This window comes from Trachemys scripta, chromosome 13 (assembly GCF_013100865.1).
Source record: "Trachemys scripta elegans isolate TJP31775 chromosome 13, CAS_Tse_1.0, whole genome shotgun sequence".
Classification (NCBI taxonomy): Eukaryota; Metazoa; Chordata; order Testudines; family Emydidae; genus Trachemys; species Trachemys scripta.
In genome coordinates, this window is record NC_048310.1 from 22,504,397 (window position 1) to 22,529,259 (window position 24,863).

At 40.2% G+C, this 24,863-nt stretch overlaps 1 long non-coding RNA gene across 1 annotated transcript in view; it reads left to right on the top strand.

Annotated features, from left to right (window-relative positions):
• The window catches only part of LOC117886713, a 61,154-nt gene that overhangs the window by 17,678 nt on the left and 18,613 nt on the right, over nt 1–24,863 (top strand). Inside the window, exons 2-3 of the long non-coding RNA XR_004648042.1 lie at nt 3,987–4,084; nt 18,855–18,911. This is a non-coding gene — a long non-coding RNA (uncharacterized LOC117886713). The remainder of the gene's footprint in view (nt 1–3,986; nt 4,085–18,854; nt 18,912–24,863) is intronic.

Consider the following 24,863-nt stretch of genomic DNA (forward strand, 5'->3'; position numbering starts at 1 on the left):
ATTAATTTTGTTTCTAGTCTATTTCCACTTCTAAATCATTTGTCCATCTACTTCAAAAGGCAGAACAGTAAGTATTTTAATAATAAATATACAAACACATTCCCACTGTAACATAATATAAACATACTTTTAGAGTAGTAATGCTGGAGATAGCTTAGGATGAATCCATGTGTGTGTATAGATATATATTTGTATACATATTAAAATTATCATATGCATGTAGTGTATACTGTACTGTAGGTTTATAGACATAGATATATTCAATTGTTTTTGAGTATGTATACATGTGTATATATGTAGATGTAGAAGATATGTATAAACCTCAATATCTTGACATTTTATGCCTTCCTCTCAAGACTATAAAATATTACATTTTAACATTAATTTGCACTAGAAAATGGTGTTATAGTCTGCAGAAAAATAGAGCCAAGTTTGGAGTCCAAATATATGTATTTAAAGCTGGCCTCTACTGTCTAAGGCACCAATTTTGGTTCTGAAAATAAGAGTTGAACAGCAAAAACTTATTAGGCATCAGGATTGCAGGTTGTATCACGTTATGTGTTTGTTCAGTCCACTTTTACAGAAGATGGCACATATTTATTTCACTCCTATAGGCTCATTAACAAAAACTGGTTTGAATTTACTGTAGCTACTAAATAAACATAATGGAGTGATCGGAAACTAGGAGTCAGCATACGTGGGGATTTTTGTATGTATATATGTATTAGTGGTGTTGTCTTTTTTTCAAAGAGGAACAGCGTGTCATAAGAGTGGCAAAAGAGAAATAGTAAAGAGGAGTATCAATAGTACATAGATTCATAGATTCTAGGACTGGAAGGGACCTCGAGAGGTCATCGAGTCCAGTCCCCTGCCCTCATGGCAGGACCAAATACTGTCTAGAGCATCCCCGATAGACATTTATCTAACCTACTCTTAAATATCTCCAGAGATGGAGATTCCACAACCTCCCTAGGCAGTTTATTCCAGTGTTTAACCACCCTGACAGTTAGGAACTTTTTCCTAATGTCCAACCTAGACCTCCCTTGCTGCAGTTTAAGCCCATTGCTTCTTGCTCTATCCTTAGAGGCTAAGGTGAACAAGTTTTCTCTCTCCTCCTTATGACACCCTTTTAGATACCTGAAAACTGCTATCATGTCCCCTCTGTCTTCTCTTTTCCAAACTAAACAAACCCAATTCTTTCAGCCTTCCTTCATAAGTCATGTTCTCAAGACCTATAATCATTCTTGTTGCTCTTCTCTGGACCCTCTCCAATTTCTCCACATCTTTCTTGACATGCAGTGCCCAGAACTGGACACAATATTCCATTTGAGGCCTAACCAGCGCAGAGTAGAGCGGAAGAATGACTTCTTGTGTCTTGCTCACAACACACCTGTTAATACATCCCAGAATCACATTTGCTTTTTTTGCAACAGCATCACACGGTTGACTCATATTTAGCTTGTGGTCAACTATAACCCCTAGATCCCTTTCTGCCATACTCCTTCCTAGACAGTCTCTTCCCATTCTGTATGTGTGAAACTGATTGTTCCTTCCTAAGTGGAGCACTTTGCATTTGTCTTTGTTAAACTTCATCCTGTTTACCTCAGACCACTTCTCCAATTTGTCCAGATCATTTTGAATTATGACCCTATCCTCCAAAGCAGTTGCAATCCCTCCCAGTTTGGTATCATCCGCAAACTTAATAAGCGAACTTTCTATGCCAATATCTAAGTCGTTAATGAAGATATTGAACAGAGCCGGTCCCAAAACAGACCCCTGCGGAACCCCACTTGTTATGTCTTTCCAGCAGGATTGGGAACCATTAATAACAACTCTCTGAGTACAGTTATCCAGACAGTTATGCACCCACCTTATAGTAGCCCCATCTAAATTGTATTTGCCTAGTTTATCGATAAGAATATCATGAGCAATAACCAAGTAAAGCCCAGCGGTACTATATGAGAAGGAATAACAAGTAAGAAATGTAGTAATTACACGAGGCGGAATAACGAGTAGGCATGGAAGCATTTGAGAAATAACAAGTCAGTTGGCAGTAGTATTTGAGGAATGACAAGTGAACATGACAATATTATTTGAGGAATAATAAGTAAGCTTGGTGATATTATTTGGAGAATAACAAGTAACCAGTGGTGCTTTCTGTAGGCACTTTCCCCCTGTTGTTATCATGTGAAGAGGTGCACAAAAGAATAAGTGGCCACAGGTTGCAGAGGTCAAGGAAACAAAATGGTTTTTTTATGCAATAAGCTTCTGCTAAACATGGCTTGAAAAAATCATCTCACAAAATGTAGAATTTATTCCTCAACTTTGCCTGGAGGTAAAAGTGGAAAGAACAGATTTTTTTTCTCTGGCCCTGTGAGTCCTGACCATACAGAATGAATGGCTTTAGAACTGTACCCAGACAGAAAAATCAATGCTTCATATCAGGAGGCTTCAGGGGTTAGGCTCCCATGTTCATGTCAACAAGGCTATTGGTTTTCTTAATACTCCAAAGTTATCGTTTCCCTGCTGCAGGAACCCACCACTGTGACTTGTGTGGTCAAAGCTTAACAAAAGAATTTTCCCTTGGCCAGCCACTAGGGTGGCAGAAAATGATTGCTGACTAGGCTTATATTTTTCCAAATGAGACTATTAACAAGCACACAAAAGTTAGCACTCACTGACAGCATTTTCTCTACAGCATCCTATTGGTTTGTGTATGCTGTGGGGGGTCCATGTAATTTCACTGATGTGATGATTCTTGTTGTGAAAGAAAACCATTAATGGGACAAAAATAATAAAATTATATTGAATAATGCTGGACTTAAAATGGGTGGGTTTTTTCATTTTCTGTACATTTGTTATTTGTGTGTACAGGCCTCTCCGTCCTGTGGACAGATTCCCTCAGAGTTTAGTCATGTCGGTGTTATAATCTGAATGGGTAGGTTTGTTCTGCAGTCATAACTTCTGTGTTAATCACTTCTCACTTGTCAAGAAAGTCTTACAGTTTGTCAATAGAATTATGTTACATGAGGTTAAAATCATGTTGCTTCAAATAATACTTTTTGTCATCATAAGGTATTAAAGAGACTACCTGAAAATGAGACCCTGGTTGAATCTTTGTCAATTTAATTAGTATAGCAAGTATGTTTAGTTTACTGAGCAGGAAAACACCAGCCATACACTGTCAGCTGAAAACTGGCTACTGTACAGTCCTAGTATCATCTTGATTTACATACAGAAAACTAACAGATTTAAATGTTGCATTAGGTTACAGGGACTTTTCATGATCTGGTTAATTTGACGGCTTTTTTTTTCTTCCCTTAAGTATCTTGCTGGTGGTTTTTTCCCTTGATTTTTTCCTGTGCTGTCTTTAGTGACACAGTGCTAACACTGAAAACGCTAGAGGCTACAGTGAGCATTGCTCACCCAGAGCAATCGGATGAAAAGGCAGTGCAGATGTAATTTGTTTTCAATGGCTGTTTCAAAAGAATAATTGTGGTGACATTGTGGGATCAATATTATAGATTTTTGTTTTCAAGTACACTGTATGTGTGGTGCTAAGGGGAGGCAGGAAATATAACACTGCAGCCTGAATACAATAAAAATGGATTGAGGTCTGTGGGTATTGTCGGCTGGTAGCCATCATGGATTTGGAACATCATTGGTGGGATTACAGAGCTTGTCCTCTGGGCTGGTATTTCATTGTGAGTGTGTGCACATTTGCTACAGTTTTCCTCTTTCGCTCCTTAAGGGACCTGTTTACTGAACTTGTATAAACTAACTGTAGATGAGACCACAAACACTTTGGTTTCCATCACTAGCAAGTGGCAAAGGTAAGAGAGTAGGGGTTAAGGAACAACTACCAGATCATTTAATTTGCCATGCTGCTAATTTAAAAAGCGCTGCAGCAGAATCTGAGGTGGGAAAAGATGGCTCACATACCAGTGTGACCATTTCAATTCACTTTCTGCTCCTTGTCTCGTTAGGCCACCATGCTACGTAAAACTTATTTAAGGCACCTGAGAGAGAGAGATTGAGCCTCCAGAGAGCAGCCTGTTTGATAGAACCTACTTCTAACAATATGGTGAGTGTCATTTTAAAATACCATGAGAAATATGATGTGGTGATCAAGGACTTCCTGCTTTAAGGATTTCATGTATCAGAGTAACTAGACAAAAATGTAGTTCCCAGGGTGAAAATTATATTAACAAAGAATTAGTAATAAAGCTGAATAAATGTAATGAGATGTGAAAGAGAGAGCATAGCACATTTTTTTTTCTGTCTTTCATAATTAGGCCCTGAAAGAAATGGAAATTCAGACAAAACACCTTCCTCATTACCAGTTTAAATATTACAAATTAAAATGTGGTGTTGTTGGACAGCCAGTTGTTTTTTCAAGAGCTGATGACACTTCTCTTAGGTGCAGAGTGTTACTGTTTTAGAGGAAAGTTTCTTCTAACAATTTATATTATATCTGCATTGGATTCTACCCCAACTTTCTTTTTCTCTAATGACTGTTACCCCAATGCTACTGACAGTCTGTGTGCTACAGGGTTGACCCATGACCCCCCTTTGTTATTCTCACAAGCTATTTATTATATTTATTAAATCACATGGATTTGTGCCATGAGTTGGATAAAACAATAAATGCTAATTTAGACCGATTCATTCCACAACAAGTACACTCTCTTGGCCTCTTTTATAAATCAGAACATCAAACAGCTGTTCTCTCACCCTAGCGACATTAGAATATAATTTTCCTTTAGTCAGTCTTTACTAGTAAATATTGGATGAAGCAAGACACCAGACACTTTTGTGGATCTGTTTCAGCCAGTAAATCCTGTTAATTTATTAATTGCTCACAACATGTAAAAGTAACTTTATTTCATCAGCTTTTCCCCCCTACAATTTACAAGTCCTTGGGCTGAACATTCAATAAACTACAGTTCCATTCCAAATCCCAATATGCCATTTTGTTCTAGAACATAAAATTCCTTTTTAGCATTAAAATAATTGCTAATTGGCTGAGTGCTCTGTTGCTAAAACTGGACTTAAGGCCCAATTCTTGTGTCTTTTAGTGCAAAGTTGCCCTAAAACAAATGGATCCAGTCAGAGGACAAACTTTCTGTACCTCTCTGATTCTGGCTCCATGTCCAGGAGGAACAGTGTGTGGCTGGGGCATCCTTATGCTATATCAATATTTTGCTGCAACAATAGCCTTTTGGGGGCTTTTAGCAACTGGCGTAATGTAGAGCAGACCTGAAGCTGCTTTAAGCTACACCTGGTACCAGTTCAGGGATATATGGGGGTAGGGTGCAAAGCATCTCTTTCCACATTGACTCCACAGCTGTGCACAGTGCTCTTTGGACAGAGCTGTGAGTATAGCCCATGGTCTGTTTATCATTTCCTCTCAGAACCTTCTGCACCTTAAGACATACTGACTGACTCTGGAACAAAATATCCAGAAGCTCTTGCTAGGGCAGTGCACCTGTGTACCTCAACCACTGCAAGACTGTCTTTTTACAGCCGCAGTGTAATCTTATGTATGTGACCCTGTTTGTAATACAGATTCTGCATCTGTCCTTTGGCAATAGGATAGTAGTATATTTTGCCAGTACACTGCTCTATCTCACTCATTTAACAGCAATTGTCTGAGCTAGCACACAGCTTAGAGAGGGGACTAAAAACTAGCAGTCAGACTTACGCAATGGGAAGCTAAGAGGCACCTCCATTTAGGGGTGGTGGAACTCCCTTTGCTCTGTTTGTGACCATTTCTGTGTCTGCGAGGCTTGTGGGCATCATCCTATTGACCGACTCAGCTTTTCTGTGGTTGTGTTTGACTTTTTTAACCCATACTTCGCTCTGCTCTTGGTCATCCTGGAGACCCATAGTCTCTGATGATGACCCCTCAGCTCTGCTTGGCTCTTTGTGTCTCCCATGCCAATATCCTTACCAAATTTGAAGCATGATAGCACAACAGAAGCTGATACAGCAGTGATTAGAGGAAATGCTTTTCCTGACATCAATCATTGGAGGTATCACTTGCTGTGTCAGTAGATGGCAAATAGCAGCATGGTTTAATTCACTAGTTCCTGGGTGAGGAGAAGAAAGGCTGTCACCTGCTCTTTGATCTTTTTCTTCTGAGTTTCTGTCATTGCCATAAACCTGAACCATAGAAATTCACCCAGATTGGCCTAACTTTTTTTTGGAAGCCGGATTTACCACACAGTCACTGCAAAGGACATTCCATAGCTAGGGAGCATCCTGGAATAAAGTGTAGAGATGTTTATGGAAAATGCAGGAAAATGGGCATTCAAGGCTAGTCTGTTAGCTTGAATGAAGGGTAACACGAAAAATATACCTGGCTATGACAGCAGTAACTCTGCCGGTTCACAGGACGATACAAAGGAGATTTACTCTGAGTGATATTCATATTGTGTCCCATCCCTCTCAGGTTATTTAACTGCCTCTGGGGAGATACACAGAGGGGACTGCAGGGTTCAGCTGTCGCAACAATGCTGGGTACAGCAAGAACAGGTCAGAAAGGTTTCAGATTTAGAGTCTCCTCTATACTTCAGAGAGATTTGATTAATCCACAGTATGCTGCATTTAGGCTCAGGTGCTCTCCATGAGGCTCTAGTTCTCTGGGCCATGGAAGAAGTTGGGCAATCTCTGTGAACTCTTATAGCAGTGTCAGACTGAGCACGAAAAGGTGTAGATTTGAGAATCAGAGCTGCATGCAAGGTGCTGCAGAAAGTTCTTTGCTACTGAAATACGGCATTTAAATTCCACTAAAAAGTTGATTTCCCGTTGTGAACACTTCTTGATTTGCAGGAGAATCCACAATGCTTCCTTTCTTGTCCTCTCAGAGTGAAGAATTTAAAAAAAGAAAAAGAAAAGAAAAAATGTCATAACCAATCAAATATCTACAGGTTCTTTGTGAAAAAATTGTGTCTTTCGATAGGACACAATTTTCAGGGTCACTAATGGGAAGAACAGTGAGTTCCATTGAGCAGGAGTGCACGTGGCAACTGTCTTTTCAGTCCAGTAATTCAAATATGTTGTCATGATAACTCTGGGCTTAAAAGGGCATATATGGGTCGGGCAAGTGGCTTCCTAGCTGGGAAGAAGGGGCATGATGGCCATGCAGAGTCTACTTAACAAGGGGGGTGGCCTCCCCTGTGACCAGGGGCTCATCTTCCTCCTTACAGTCCTGTCTGGGGTCTCTGCTTTATTATCCGAACCTCCGCATTTATCTGAATCCCTTCCTTGTCCCCCAGCATGAAATACATGTGGCAGAGGGCACATATCTTCTGTATCACGCTGCGAGACCAGGAAGAGATTTGAATAATGTGGAGATTTGGATAATGGGGGTTTGGATAAACAGGAATACTGTAGTCAGTTCGGAGTGATATGCACAGGGTGAGTAGAAGTCAATTTGAGCTACAGTAGAAGGCTTTTTTATTGTGGAATGGGCAGCCAGGAAGTAATCACTGGCAGTTGGCAGGGCACATTTTGGGGGAGAGGAAGTTGAAAATAAGTCTGTTTCTCCTCGGTTCTTCAATCTAAACAAAAATATTTGTGTGCAAAGTACATAGTTCTTCATCACTCTGAAAATAGAAAATATGCCAATAATGTTTAGACTAAGAAGTCTTCTTCAGAAACTATTAAAGAAAAATATGTGAGTATTGAGTTGGAATAACTTTCCAACTGTTGCAACAACACTCCTGCTGCTCTCAAATGAGAGCTGCAGCTAAACTGAAATGCATGCTGCCATGAGGAAGGACTGCAGATTTGGGCATCTAGCTCTTGCTTGTTGGCACAAACTTTACTTTCTTTGCCAGTTGTTTCTGAAGAGAGCCTTGGGATTGAAATATTGGAGTGTGATGGGGTGGACTAGACCCTGATGCCCCCTGCTGGAGGCCTTGCAGTGCTGCCACACGCCAGCCCAGAAAAGGGCAGCAGGGAGGGCTGTAGGGAGCAGCCAATCTAGGCCCAGCAGGCTCGTATGAAAGGACCTGCAGGGCCAGAATGAGTTCAGTCTGCTGGCAGGAACCACAGAAACAAGAGGTGCTCCTGGTTGGCTGCAGGGGCTAAAGGCCAGGACAGATCAATTGCTGGCAGAATCGGGGGAGCCTGAGAATAGCTCTTGGCTGACTGCTGTGACTAAGCAGGTAGTTACCAGCAGGGAGAGCTTCTGGCTGGCTGCGGGGACTCGACTAAAACCGGCTATGAGGAAAACGTAGAGCAGCAATCAGTAAAGGGACGCAGCATGAGGCTGCTATACTTAAAGGGTCCCTGGATTGGGTCCTGGAGCAGTGGGTGTGACCAGGTTGCCCCTACCTCCAAAAATCACTGGGGGAAGTGGCTACACTCTAAGAAAGGGAATTAGAATTGTGGCAGCCCAGGGAAGGGGGCCACACTGGGACTGACTCAGCAGGGAGTTGTGGTCAGCGAACTAAGTCCAAATGAGTCCAAGCAGGGTGACTCAGCAGGAAGGCTGGTGCCACTGAGGACCCAAGTAGATGCAAGAAGTCCCCAGGGAAGAAGCCATTGGGGCACTGTTTACTACTAGAGTAGGAACCTTGCAACCTAGCCAGACCAAGCAAGGGTACCGTGATGGGCCCTGTTGGACAGGTTAAAGATCCAGCGCAAGGAGGGCTACAGAAAGATGCACCAACTGAGGGGGTGCTGCAATTGGCTCCTGTTGAGCTAATTAAGTGTCTGAGCCCAGGGAGGGCTGCAGTTGACTCCAACGGAGAGAGTACTCCGACGGGCCCTGTTGATTGTTAAAGACTGAGTCCAGGGAGGGCTGCAGGACATTGGTGACATTTTGAACTGTGCACCCCAGAAGGGGTTTGTTCGTATGCACATGCACAAGAGCTGCCTGAAAAGTGCAGTGGCTGACTGGGGGGCACCATGAGCAGAGGAAAAACTGCAGGCACACACTCGACCAGGGGGCGCTCGCATGAGGTGAGTGCACCCCATTACATGGTGTTACTCTAACGACTCTTCGGTTTGATTGGAAAACATCCTTTTTGCCATGGGTTAATACAGCTTTTGCTCTGTTGTGAACTGAAGAGAAGTTTCTGTATACCGAATAACTTCTGTGTTTTTGAAAGTTTTTCTTCCCTTCTATACAGGAGGGTCACAAGATTTCAATTGGTAATGCCCAAATTGTGTCCTCATTTACACTGTTGTCATCCGATTGGGTTTAGTGTTTACAACATTAAGGCCTTGTATTACAAAGAAATAGAATTAATTAAAAAAAAACTTTACATTGTTAGGAACAAATTTTAAAAAGAAAGAAACAGCATCCCATGGACAAATGTGCATGCCTGTATATTTATATATACATAGAAGTGCTGATACCTGCAACTGATGGAGTTTTCTCCACAGATGCCTATTTTCTTTATTCTCTGTCTCTTCTTTTTAAAAAGGTGGGCATACTTTGGGATGCATCAGCATGCTCTCTTGCATTATGTCTAAACACTGCATTCCAATATCTGAAGGTTATTTCATTCTCTTCATTTGACTTGTAGTCTAGGAAATACTGCTAGGAAAAATGCAATTCCTTTGGGCTTGTTGAATAAAAGTACTGAACAATAAAACCCGAGGTTTGGAGAATAGGAAATAAAAGAAATAAGTGGCTTTAACTTGGAAAGACTTAGCCTCTAGATTTCACTAGTTGCTCCTATGGTTTCTGCAGTTTCTTATCTAAGAAGCTATGGCACCAGGAAAAAAAGGCATAATTCTTTATGGTTTTTAACAGAATACCCTCCTATCCGATTAGGATAACTGTACATTCACTTTTTGTGGATGTCACTCCTTGGCAGACAGATTGACCATTAAAATGAGAAGTAATGTATTAATATAATGGCCAAAGCAATGTAGTGTGCTTCTCTTCTAAAGAAACTTGTAATGTAATGGGTGAAGCTCAGGAAAATATGCTGCATCAACTAATAGTAATATAATCCCAGATGGGTAGTCAAACAGCTGGAAGTGTCCACCAACATACTAAATGACGAATTCGGAGGATCAACTAGACACAGAAAAACTGTGTGTTTACCACAGCAGAAAATATACTTTTATAGTTATTTTTTACACCCAAACATTACTCTTTGAGAGCTATCATATTTTATGAAAACTTTTATTAACATTTCAGAATGACCTTACCCCTCGTTGTGTTTCTATCAGTCCCAAGAGCCATAACCTATTTAAAATATTTTTATCTTTATAAACACAATAAAGTAAGCTGTCTTGAACATAGATTTGTAGATCTCATTAGAGATACTTTTTAAAAAGGTACTCTGTCTCTTGGGAAGATAATGACAGGTTGTAATCTTGGCATGCAAAGTTTACAGAGAGGAACAGTTTGTTAAAATAGATTGTTTAATCTTTCAGGCATTGTTTCAGAGGGGTGTGCTTTTTAATTGCACTTGGACATAACATGAGAGACAGAGGGAGCCAATGGTAGCTGAAAACTGATACAAGTGGCAATATCAGATATATGGTATTTCAGTTTTTTTTTAAAAGCTAAATATGTTTGATTTGAAGTGTTATAAAAGTTGTGTAAGAAAAATGGCAATTTTTAACCGATTAGAGTGAACATTTGTCTGTCTCATAAATGAGGTATTTTCCCGAGGGTAGTCAACAGCTTTGGTGGCATCAGATGGGGGTAATTTTTCAGATGTACTCTTTCCAATGGGCCAGTGTCCTAAGGCTTTGCTTTAAATGGCCTTTTTATGCAGTAAGATAATGGGCAGTTTGTGCATTGCTAAATCAGCCCTATTTTGTTAGGAATGTTCCAGTCAGGGGCACTTACAATTTGTCAGAGGAAATGCAGAACATCTCTACAGGAGTCTGTTTAAGAGGACATCATTTCTCGATAAGCTCTTGCTTAGGTCAACATGCAGCACTGCTCTTACACTATTCCCCTGTTGCTTCTGCCACACGGGAATGCTCTGATTTATTAGGATTACACAAGTCATGTCCTCCGCCTGACTGAATCCACAATGTGAAAATTTTCTTTCTTTTTCCTTTATCAAAACGAAATGTAGAAGGTTACTTTAAAGCCTTCATAAAGTATTTCTAAGAGGAGCATTTCAATGAAAGAAAATACCCGTATATTATACAATGACTTTTGTATAGCTGTGTTTTATAAATACATCATCCCAAACCATTTGAATCAAGATTGCAGCCATTGTGAAAAGTGCTGCTGTTTAGGAGAACGTGCTATTTAAAAAAAAAAATATTAGACTGCTGTACAATGCTATTGATGTACATGGATAAAGTGACAAGATTATGAATTCTGTAAATGTGATACAAACATTTCCATTAACTGATGAAATGACTGGATTTTAACTACTGAGTAAAAACAAAACAAAGCCCACAGAACCAAAACCCAAAGTCAAAATGAGAAGTAATGCTGATTGCCATAAAATGTATGTCTTGTCAACTTTTTAATTACATTTTAAATTGAATCCAGATTTCTCCTATAAAGCTGGCTTAATAAAAGGCGATTCTTTACTGAAATCTGTTTTAAAAGCTGTGTCCAATTCAGTGTTGTGTTCATTTCATGTGTGGTAAAGGTGCTAACACTTTGTCATTTAAGCTGCCTTTCCTAAAGAAATTTTTGGTTTGTTTTAGCACTGCAGTATTTTAAACTGAGACGAATGCAGTCAAGGACTTTGTAATGAAAGCAAGAAATCTTTGAAAGGTTTTAGTAGTTTTGTGTATTAGAAGAGGATTATAGTGTAAATAGAGCTGCAGGAAACATTTTGAACAGGGAGAATTTATCCACATTTTTACTCTGCTTAAGGATGTTATGTTGTAAATAAGTAGCACAACACAATGGAATTCAGCTCGATGAAACAAAGTATTCTGAGCATAGCACCTTAAAGACACAGGGCCTGATTTTCCCAAGTGCTGAGCACCCACAATTCTCAATGAAGTCAACTGATAAGACCTAATGTGGAGCCATTTTGTAGGCAACAGGATAGATACAAACGTGAAAGTGATGGACAAAGAAAAGACGAAGAAAGAATTCAAGAAGACAAAAGAAGAAGAATAAACTAAGAAGAAAAGGCCACAAATTAGCATTTAGGCCCAGATAAATTCTGTACATTGGAATAAATTACACAAAATATCAACTCATCGTCAAGGTATAATATGAGAACTTTAAAATACTATTGATAGTATTTATATAAAGGTTCTTCAAAAATAAATTTAGGAGATTGGTATTAGAATGTGAAATGGTGTCCTAAATGGTGTAAGTAATTGTTATCTAATGACTCTTCATTATGAAATGAGTACGGTAATCTGTATTAGTTTTTCATGGACAGTGTACATATAATACTATCACAATGAGCACAATTTTTTGCATTCCTTGTGAGAAGCCTCAGAACAGATAGCAAGGACTGAATGAGCACACAAAAATCAATGCTCAAAGTCATGAGCGGGGAGGGTTTAATTTTAATTGAATACCCCCTCCCCCCCAAGTTTAAGCTTCTGTAAATAAATTAATAAAACAAATAAATGAATATCCAATTTTTTGCTCCTGTGTTTGCTAAGAAAATCTTCCATATGTGAATTGATGCCCCCCTCATCCTTCCAAGTGTGCACATACCTCTGAAAAAATAAGACTAAACCTACCACAATTAAATTTAATTGAATGTGAGCTCTGAACCTAACAGTGGCAAAATAAATGGCAAAATAGAATCATAGAACTGGAAAGGACCTCAAGAGGTCATCTAGTCCAGTCCCCTGCACTCAAGGCAGGACTAAGTATTATTAAATAGTTCTGTTTCACCTCAAATCCCCTTTGGGGAAACACCTGGCAATTCTAGAATTGTGGCCAGAGCTCTAGTAGAGTACCAGCAGTTTTTGCATTCTCTTTTGGAAAGACCAAGTGTAATAAGCAAGTCCCAGGGCTGCCTATGCCATCTCTTTTTGGTGTCTAAGTGAAGGACTTCAGTTTCCCAGGCTGTCTGTTCGTCTTTTAGAAAAATTTCTTGTTAGGCAAATTTAAATTATAAAAATATATTTTGCCCTCATTGACTAAAATTCATAACTTTACTCTTTTTCTCTTTTCCTTGTTACATCTTTTTGCATTAAGTTTAATTTGACTTTGTAAACTTTAGTTTCTTAGTATGCCTTTCACTATTAAATATATTCTTGGTAGTAAATCAAGGAACTTGGCTAGGTATAAAAAGTATTAAAAATAAACAAACAAATGGCAAACAAATGCTTGCTTTTAGTAGGTGGGATGACCTCTGTAGGTGTCTTCTCTTTGATTACAAACTTAAGTTGTAACGTCATTCCCAGTGAGCCCAGAATTATGCCGGTTAATGGAAAAAAGTGTTCAGTCAATGATAAGAGGCTGTTTTCAGTCACTGATCTTAGCCAAAGTGTTCCATAATATATTATCTCAACTCCAAATTGTTAGGTTATGGAGAGAAAAATGAGAAGATGTAGTGGAATTACACAGTGCAAGCGAAGAACAAAAGCCTCCGCTGCCAAAAGAAGAGAGACAACAGTGGAGCAGTTAGATTTGTTTTCAACAAAGAACTTGACACAACTGGGCTAATTATAAAAGTATGTTGAAAAGATAATGGCAAGTGAGTAATGCCAAGATTATTCCGGTTTAAATAAAAAAAAACCATCTGCATTATTAGACATACGAAAAATTGAATTGTACAAAATGTCCAAAGATTTGTTCTTCACATTAACAAGTGTTATATTAATACTGAAGTACAGGTAAGAGTGAATGATGTAAAAACATTGGGCCAAATTGCAAGGGTCATGGAAGGGCAGATAAAGCAGGAGATGGACAGTCAAAAAGTGTCAGCCCACGCCCTGTCTTAGGTTGAGCACATACCTAAGAGCCGAATTTGGCTGATCAGGATTTTGTTTTTTCTAACCTGTCGCATGTTGTTCAAAATATTCGAAGCTATTTCTGGTCTACACTACCACTTAGTAGATGTAAACGTGTGGAAAAAGACACCTCCCTGGGCAACGTAAGTTACATTGACCTAAGCTCTGTTCACACTGGCGCTATGTCTGCTGGAGAGCGTCTCCTGCTGACATAGCTTTGCCTCTCGCAGAGGTGGAGTAATTATGCTGATGGGCGAGTGTTCGCCCATCAGCATAGTGTCTTCACCAGACTTGCTACAGTGGCGCAGCTGCACTGATGTAGTGCTGTAGTGTAGACTTGTGCTCAGTAGCAGAACTAACTAGGATGGTATGATCCAAAGGCAGATTCTTGATGTAGGAAAGAGCAGGGAATGTCAGTGATCTAGTTCCAGCTCCCTAATTCTTTTGCTCATTCCTAACCCTGCTGTCACTTAGAATTGCTGACAGGCAACTATGAGAGCTACCATTGGTGCGTGGGCCTTCCATCGAGCCTGCACCAGTGGAGGATAGATGTAGGGGAGCTCTGCTGTGCTCTGTCCTTAGCCATGATGTAGCCTCTGCACTACGAGGGTGCTGGGTCAGCAGTGGGGCTTGGAGCATAAATAGGTTGTTTCCTTGTGCCAAAGGAATAGTCTGCTGGCTATTTGCAGCCAGTTTCTGACCACTTTTCACTGCCTGCGTGGCACTAAGGGGCTGGATCTTGTTAGATAATCCAGCTCTTTATATTTATCTGAATATTATGATATGGAGACCAAAACTGATTAGTAGGTAGACAGCACAGCAACACACCAAAGGAGAGAGTAGATACCATGAGTAAACAGTGCTTATCAGACATAAGCAGGGGTAACAGAAACACATAAGTACAGAATGGGATTCTTCAAATATTGCTGTTTTCTAAGGGATCCAAACATCCATTTATATAAAAGTTCCTGTCCTTTCTGGTTGCAGAGAATAGCTGCAATGCTGCATTCACGCTGCAATGCTGTCTTATTTGCTCTGCAGCCAGATATGCTAAAACTAACATAGCAGCAAAAAGGATGTAAATTTTGAACAACTCCTCATCTAAATGATGTATTGAAATTCCATTTTGACCATTGATTGTAATGTTCGTACTTCTAAGTCAGTTTGTCCATGTCTAAAGCACTTCAGCGCTGTTCATTGAAATGACATACTTATTTTTAAAGTGTTTTTATTGCACTCTAGGCATATACAAAGCAAAAGGATACAAAATAGGAAAGTCAAAGCAAAACTCAAATTGTCATCTACACATCATCTGCATTAATAACATTGCCAACTTTTGTTTAACACACACAGGAGCCTAGCGTGAAATTACCAAGAAAAGACAGTAAATTGGGCATATGATTTAAATCTGTGTCTTACAGCATATAAAAATAAAAGAATTAGCTTCTTGCATGTACTGTTGGCATACATTGCTAGTGAAAATACTACAAGTGAGATTTACAATTAAAGAAAAGAAAGTGTGTTCAGAAAGGGAGAAATATGCTTGTTGGAAGGGGGCACGGCAAGCAAAGAGAATAAACCTTAAGGTAAGCAAGACAGAAAATGTTCTGAAGTGTTGTAGGAGGCAAATCAATGCTCTTCTCAGAGCTGGTCTAAGGCAATTTCTCAAGAACACACACACACACACACACACACACACACGTCTCCCAAGCACAGGGCCCTCACCAGCACAAGTCTGTGCATAGTCTTGGGGTGGTGGCAGCAACCTGGACTCCCCTACTCATAGCTCTCTGTTGGGATGGCAGGAAGTCTCCATGCATACAGATTCTACAGCTGGAATGGCGGGCTGAGGCTTCCCTTCTCAGACCTCAGCCCATCCAAATTGAAGTAGCAGTGCACTGAGGCCCTGGCTAAACTAACTGCAGCAGAGTCAGCCAGAGCCCCTCTTCCTTTCTGGCTGCTTGAAGAGTAGCAGCTGCTCTAAAATGCCATGGTGTTTGCTGGATCCCCAAACTCCTGACTACATGAAGATCATCAACAGCAGTCTACCCCCATTCCAGGTGTTTACCAGAGCCCCTGTGTGGACCTTTTGTGGTGCAGACCCTGCTCCTTGTTCTAGGCTGTATGTAATGATGTTGCTGATGGTTTTGAAATGAAACACAGAAGCCAGCTGCCTCAACCCTGGAGGATGCCTCACGTCCTGCCACCAACTCCAGGGGGCTCCCCAGGCTGCTTCTGAGGCATCAGGGACAGCCTGGAAAGTCTCCCAGAGTCAGGGAGTTGCTCACTGCACAGCAAGGGTCTAGAAGTCCTGAGAGCCGTGGCTCCAACTGAGGATCACAGGGTTGCCAGACTTCTGGCTGTGCAGCAGGGAGCCTGGAAACCCTGAATGCCTTATCTTGAGCCTCAGTTTTCAGGGCTTTAATGCTCTCTGCAGCGAAGCTGAGAGCTTAGACCCTGCTAGAGCCAGAGCTCAATAGGAGCGAACTGAAAGCCCCCACTTCTGAGGCAGTCTGCAAAGCCACAGACCATGGGAGCCCAGACTCCCCCAGCAACCTGTGAGGCGAGGTGGCAGGAAGCCAGGCTGGTCCAATGGAAACCTGCCCATTTTTCATGGAAGTTTGCTGAAAAAGATAATGTTTCTGGGAAACATTTTGCTTTTGATGACTTGGAATTTTCTGACAAATGTTTCTTTGGAAAATTCTTGACCAGCTCTAGTTTTATGCCATATTGACAACTCTTTGAATTAACTAGTCAATGATCATACTCCATCCATAATTAAGTTAAGCAGAGACAATACTTTTTGCCCTGTAGAATTCCTTGTGGTCTACTTTGTTCTCATACTTCAGATGTTTCCTTATCTATTCTTCATAAATATTCCTACAAAACTAGTGATGGAGTGAGATTTTTATTTGACTGTTCCAGAGAGTTTGAGAATTTCAGGGAAAAAATTCTGAAGAATTTGCCAGAGCTTTCCACATATTTCCATTTTCCTGGCTAACCTTTATTTAAAACATTTATGATTTGAATCGTGAGGAGCTGAGAAGTCATTCCCTCCCTGTGTCAACTGTCTCACTATGGTCCTTCAGCCTTGAAAATTCATCTGTCCTGGCCAAGGGGAGTATCTATTTTATGGGCACTCAGAATTCAGTGACATTCACACTGCGGGACCAGAATCCTCTGTAAGGTTGGCAGAATGTAGAGGCTGCAGGACTGTAACGCTCCCTACATTTGAACCCTGGGGGTGAAATCCTGGCTTCAGTTAAATCAATGGGAGTTCTATTCTTGACTGGATTTGTGGCAGGGTTTCACCCCGGAGGTAGGATATTCCCAGTGGAAGGCTCCCAGTGCTGAAATCATCTTCCTCTGTCTCATGGCATATTGGTCTGTTAGCTTCAAGCAGGGCATAAGAGGATTTGGAGTGTGTCTGGGGGAGAGAGTAGGAGTCCTGCAGGGAAAACACTAAGAACAGCCAAGCTTGGGAAATGAGCTTAGGCTATAGTTTGGTGGTGGTTGTTAAAATCGCCAAGAAAGCCAAACCAAAGGAAGGAGAACCCTAAGTTTGGACCCTATTTTGTGTATGCATCATTAGGATCGGGGTGAGAATACCACCTGCTTGTAGATATATTTTCTTTCAGCTGTACCTTGTTAAATTTGCATGTGTTACCTGGCCTTAAAATACAAACCCAAACTAGGAATTGAGCAGTTTTGGATAAGGCCCCACCTGTCTTCCTTCTCCTGCAGATTTGTGTAGATTTTTCTGAAATTCACTACCATCTTCATGTTGGTTTATTATATTGTTCACTGTACCGTGCACTCGGACAAGCACAATAAGAGGTATTAGACCTGGGAATGGAAGGGTAGCCTTCTCATTCTATAAGAAGTGGGAGTTAAAGCAATGATGAAGAAATGAAGACTGATTCAGAAAGATAACACTGTAGCTTACATCATGGAGGACAAGAGAGTGCCTTAGAGGTAAAAGAACTGACATAGTTTCACAGCATGCACTAGTGAGAGATGAGAATCCAAGGGAAACATCATGGCATGTGAGAAACAAGCTTTCATTGATCACCACATGCCATGATAGCACTGTCTAGGAAACCAATAACAATGGTGAGAAAAGAATACAATATTTGACAACTATTGTTTTGTTTTAAGAAGTACACATTAAAAATACATCTAAAATACAAGACACAAAGAAGCTACATAAAGTTGTTAAACTTCTTGTAGATGTGCATCTCCTGTGTGCTTTTGAAGAAAACATGCAAATCCGTAGGTTTTGAATTTCCAAGTTTAACTCATCTCTTTTCTCTGTTTTTTTAAATCTATGCAGAACTATTAAGTTGCTGAAGCCCAAAATAGAAGACAGAGCTTTATAAATATTTTGCATATTTTTGTTTAATTTGTTCAAAATAATACAAAATATGCTCACAGTTGGCATCCAAAATGCAAATATTAGGAATCCCAGTCCCTTGATGCATTATGGTTTTCATCAGTATGGTGTGGTGTGTTGTTGTTTTTTTTAGCTCAATATCGCATTAACAAGAACTACTTCATTGAACCTTATGAAGGTAAACTCAGCCACAATGTGTTAGTTTCTACAACCATTCCAAAGTATGATCACTCTGCATGTATGCAGAAAAAAGAAAAAGTAAAATTTTAATATAATTAACAAGATTTGGTTTGGAAATGTATTTTACACACACACACACACACACACACACACACACACACACACACACACACACACACACACACTGAATTTGAGTGTGAGATCAAAGTGTGTATAGGGGCTTTTAGCTCTAAACCATAATCCTTTCATGTTCTAATACATGAGGGTTAAATGGAGAGCTTTTAAGTGGAGAAAATATGCAGTCCATGTGAAAGGTTTGATAGTGCTATATAGCCACCAAAAGCTTAAATGTGCTTGACTGTTTTTATGGAAGACAGTAAATTAGTCTTTCCTTTACCTTTGACAGGTGAGAAGCAGTTCTTGCATGACCGGTGGCTATCACCATACATCTGCTACCACACAGGTGAGACTTTCAGCTTCAAAATGATGACTGGTAAGAAAAACAAGATGTCTTTCCTGGTTATAAATTTAACTCTTCTATGATTAGCCTGGGCCAATTAGGACACCCCTGGGGTTCAGACTATGTCTCAAGTACAAGCTGAAAGCCTGATTAGCTGAGGTCTCTTGATACTTGTTCTTGGTAGTAAATGCTGGCACATATAGTATTGATTTTCATTTAGATATCTTAATGTTTCCAGACAATCCTAGCAGATGTGGGCTGAACTCAGATCTACGAGAGAGCTGGGCTGCAATCTGCAAGCATTTTTCTTGCCATTTTGTTTCATTTTTCCTAAACTTAACTGATTTGGAATCAGGAGATATAAATGAAAAATGCAGAGTTTGCCTATCAATCATGGCATGTACAAACATTGCTACTGCCCTTTTCTAACATCCTATTACCACCGGGTAGTTGGCTAGTCAAACAGGAATAAAAATTACACTGCAAACATCATAAGTTAGGCTTGATTTGTTGAGCAAGAAGCCTGACAATTCTGTAAGAGTTATATACCTCAGCCTCGCTGAAAATCAGCCTTGTTATGGCTCTGGTACGTCTATAAAGATTGTTCATTTCATATAAAACAGCTACCTGCACTGAAAGGCCTGAAAGGAAGAATGATGCTGGTTATAAATATAGAGGAAAATCTATTTGTCTGCCCCTTCGTGCTGTTAGCAAGTCACACGATGCAGCCCTTATGCTGTTCCTAGGCAGCAGGGGGAGTTTTCCATGGCCACCTTTTGCTTTCATCTTCTGGCCTGGACTGAAGCACATCATCTCTCTTTGTCATATGAGATAAAGCAATGAAGTGTGACCAGTGCCACTGCATTGCACTCTGCCCACCAGGAGCACGTTAATGATAATGAAAAACTATACTGCACCACATTTAAACTAAATGTGAGCGTAAGGCTGTCTGTCGGCAGACTGGTATAACAGTTAATGTCATAAAAGATAAATAGAAATTATTAGAATTGGTTTGGAAGGGATTTTTTTATAGAGCAGGGTTGTATTCCTTTAAAGATACATTATCAGACTGTTAAATCTAATTTCAGGCTACTGGGCAATTAAAATGATTAACACTCTTTACTCATATAGTTCAATTCATTAAAGTTTTAAACCCCCTTTACACACTATTTATGTTGAAAATAGAGAAATAACATGTGAAAATGTCTTGGATCATTAATCATTCAAATTTGCTTTATAACCACTTTTGAAAAATCTTAAAACCATAGTGTGTATTTACAAACCTCAAAGGCATGCTTGAAAGAAAGAACAAAATCATATTCAACCCCCACTGCATCTGACAGACCTTTTGTAGCTCCCAGAACCTTTCCTGTGTTTGCAAAGAAAACCACCCAGAAAATTCCCCCAAAAGATTGTTTAGGAAGCTATTCCTCCTAGGGGCTTGTCTACTTCTTAGCTGTCTTCATCTGGGGGCTTATTCCTTTCTTGGTACTCAGTGATTTAGGCATGGAGCTCCCATTAAAGATAATAGAAGCTCCAAGTATAAATCCTTGTGCACTGAAATGAAAATATATTCTGGGTATGGCACTTAGTTTTCAAGTGTGTCACATGGAATTTAGTATTATCTACTGACAAACCAGTTTATTAGATGGATATAAGAAGAGATCTTCAGGCTAGTAAATGCTGCCATTAGTTAGAGGTAAAACACCCAGTACCCTTCTGTGTTGGCATTTGCAACAACCTCCAAAACACAGTGGGAACATAATCATGAAAGTCAGTATACAGTATGTGACAAGAAAATTAAAACCGTGTATTAATGCTGGTCTTTTGAAAATATTTACTCTAAAGAAATCCAACTTTTTAAAAAAGGGTTAAAACTTCATTACCTATTGAAAAGATCTGTATCAATATTTTTTAAGAAACAAATACTACAAATCAGTGGGCTACCCTGTCCTAGGGCTAACTGAAAACATTCTGGAATGTAGTTGCATGTAATGAGGTGCTCGATGGTTTGACACACCTGTCCTTGTCAGTGGTCGACCATGTGGCCATAACTCATTGGGCTGTGAACCCGGTGAGATTCCACCAGTCAGGCAGGTAAATATTTGGATGTGTGTGGTTTAAAGCACATGTAAAAGCTATAGGAAGCAATCCTTGTGGTTCAACAGGTGGCGCTCTTCCCTCTGATCATTACTGAATGATCTGGTTCTATGTCTCCTTGTTAGGTATGCTGCTCGAGGCATCATCTTTCAGATGAGGTGTAAAACAGAGGTCCTGAACAAATGTGGTCATTACATATTTCATGGCACACTTTGTAAGAGTTAAGGTAATTACAATCTGCCAGCCTAAATTCCTCCTGCAGTTCTAGCTGGTGAAGGTTTGCTTCACCTCTTGTTCTAAAGAGCCATGTGATTTTGCTCTGTGTTGTCAAACATGCAGAGGTAGCAATATTTCACTGGTTGGTGGTGTGATCCTAGTGGAAGCTTTGTAGTTGTAAAGTGTTTTAGGACTCTTCACTTTGAAAATGTTATTTGCAGTAAATGTAAGATGATTATTAAGTGGGCATTCTGTTTATAAAGCAGGTATCTAGTCATGTGTCCTGTCCTCCTTCCAGTCAGGCCTAGAATATGAAAGGTCAACTAGCATTAGGGGATCCAAACAGCGGTACTGAAGGGAGGTAATATTTTACCATCCTATTTGCCATTTCCCCTCTTCATTCCATTACTCTTATCCTCTGTGTAAGGCATAAGAACTGTCTCACTGTTCAGAAACAAGCCATGATATTTTTACAGTTCCAAGTATTGGTATCTGATGCAGTTCTAACCCTAGGCAATAAAGGAAACTGTCAGCCTCTATCAATGAGGATGTTTCTAATGCTCCTCCATCACTCACTTCAAGAGCAACATGAGCAAAGCCTTTCCCCCAAGAGACTGACAGTTGTATCATCTCTGCGATACTCTAAGCTTCTGCTGACTTAGGGAACGGAAATCCCAAAGGTAGTCTTGAATTTAGTGACAATATATAGTGCTTCAAGCCAGTCCACCAAGCAAGATGTGTAGAAATGTTGTTTAGTTAGATGGGCAGGGTATGGGGGGGCTGATAATCAGGTCATATTCAGACATCTGAGTAGCAAATCACAAACACCCCTACCAGAAACTTTCTCTCAACCTTAGCGCTCCTTTTCCCACCCATAGATCTTGGGGAGAGGAGCGGGAGGAGGATCCCCTTAACTTTAGTGTCTTAGGAATGGTGAGCCAAGACCTTCACGTGGCTCTTCAAATATCAGGCACCCAACTCCTCTCATCCATGACTTTCCAGGATGCCTTCAGCAGCATCTTGGAGGTCCAGCTGTTGTCACTGGATCAGCCCCCTTCCCACCCGTGCTCTTTCTGGTGGTGAATTTAGGCAGGGCATAGAAAATCTGAAAGTGGCTTTCTCCTTCACACTGTAGCAGAGAGAACAGGAAATACTCATGCCACACTGCTTTGTTGACCAGAACTTATCCACCATCTTGATCAGGGGAATTTTGTAGCAGGGTTTCAAGATACAGTTTTGAGTCTTAAGTTGACTTGGCTGGGATTGCTCTCATGGTATTGGTTCCGATTCCCTGAGTGGCTTTACCTAATCCTTGTGCTTGAGGGTTTTCTCTGAGGGGAGAAGCTGTAGTTGAGATGTTCTCTCTTAATCAGTAAAACATTGTGGGCCAAATGATGTCTCCAGCACACCCTGCAAATCTCTCTGACATCAGTGCAAGACAGAATTTGGCCCAGGGTCTGTGCTTTTTCCATTTTCTAATAATCACAATAATAATTGTACATGGGGGGGGAGGGTCCTGTGTACCTAGGAAATGATTTTTTTTTCAAGTTTGTGATACTTCTTGAGGCTCCCATTGATTCTGATTATTTACAGTTTTACAAGGGAAATACAGGCAGCCCATGCTGTGAGAAAGATCAGAAGTGCCTGCATTCCTCAAGGCTATTGCCTTCTTTAATTCTTCAGTTTAGAGTCAGTGAACTGATTGCATTTTTCTCCATTTGACACTTTATATTTCACATTTCTTCATCACATTATATTGTAGCATATTCTATTTTAAGGACAGCTTCCATTTGAGAATGTGGCCTGTCATGTCTTGACCATTATTGCAGATCTGATGATGTTGGTGACTTAATCTTGCCTCATAATAACTTTAGGCCACTGCCCTGTTTAACCCCATTTTGGCTGGCCAGCTAGAGAACTGGATGGAGATGATTACCTTGTTTAATCCACTTTATTTACCCAGTGGAGGAAGTAACTGCATTTTCCTTTTTAGGCATTATTTTATATTTCATGTCTAATCATCGCATACAGTGACTTGAGGACAGTTGCCCTTGGAGTATTCATTCTACTATGGTATCCTTACAGGCTTAAAGGGAGATTTTCCAACTGTGTACCTTGTATGTTAGATCTGCAAGCATAACTACTGTGACTGCACTTGCAAATAGACAGAAATCATGACTGTATGTGCAAACTGGGCATGCAGTTTTGCGCACATCTTTTAAAATCTGGCCATTAGGTGACCACATTTTAACCAAGGTGGGAAAGGATCCTGGGGACAGGGGATGTTTATACTCATCTCATTGCTCTGATTCATTTTGCACTGGAAAATTAGATAGTTGATTAGATTATAACTTAAAATGGCGCACATAGACGTTACCACTGTCAAACCTGGATTGAACTCCTGATTCAAAATATTTTGATCAAAAAGGCCAATCGCTTGCTTCTTCCATTAGCAAATATCCTACACAGTGTTCATTTACAGTGACTAAAGTTTTTGCTGTGGACTTTGTACATGAAAACTTGGGTGATGTTAGATTAAAGTCTTCAGTAATTTAATAATTTCTTTTGTAAAGATATGCTTGTTTTCTGTTGTAGCTGGCATCAGTCTAAATGAATCAGTAAAATAGGATCATTTCAGCTCATATAATAGCAGCCTTCTCCTATTAGAAATGCCTTTCTTCTGGAAAAGGCAGTTGTCCCACATTAATGGATTTCTAATCAAAAGCACTAAATCCCATGTGGTATTTTTTAACACATTTGAGCACCCCCATTAAGACAGAATTCGAAATGTACTGGAAACCAACTTCATTGTTGTTCAACATTCATGAAAATATATAGAGACTATACTGATATATCTTGTGTTCTCCTAGCTACTCTGTATTAGTTTTGTAGTATCGGGGCCATTTCCCCCCCCCATAGACTGCTTTTTGTGAGATTGCTGTCATGTTACCATAATAAAGGGTTTTTTCCCCACTCTCCCTCTCAAACATAAAGAACATCAGAAAGGTTTCCTGAGGAATAAGCAGAAATTGAAAGAGGAGTGTCCCGGAAAACCAGTGGACGCTGGAGGAGGAAGCCCTACAATAGTTTAAAGAAATATAGGAGATTAATATGAACCTTACATAGGTGAATCTTAGCTGAAAAAAGAACAGGAGTACTTGTGGCACCTTAGAGACTAACAAATTTATTAGAGCATAAGCTTTCGTGGACTACAGCCCACTTCTTCGGAGGTTATATTACAACCATGTCAAAGCTGTATCCCCCCTTTGAACTTTAGGGTACAAATGTAGGGGCCTGCATGAAAACTTCTAAGCTTAACTACCAGCTTAGCTCTGGTTCCGCTGACACCATTTCCAATGGATTCCCTCCCTGGGAAGCCTTGAAAAACCTTCACCAATTCCCTGGTGAATACAGATCCCTTGGATCTTAAAACAAGGAGAAATTAACCATCCCCCCTCCTTCCTCCCACCAACTTCTGGTGAATACAGATCCAACCCCCTTGGATCTAAAACAAGGAGAAATTAACCATTCCCCTCCTTCCTCCCACCAACTCCTGGTGAATCAAGATCCAAACCCCTTGGATCTTAAAACAAGGAAAAATCAATCAGGTTCTTAAAAAGAAGGCTTTAGCTGAAAAGA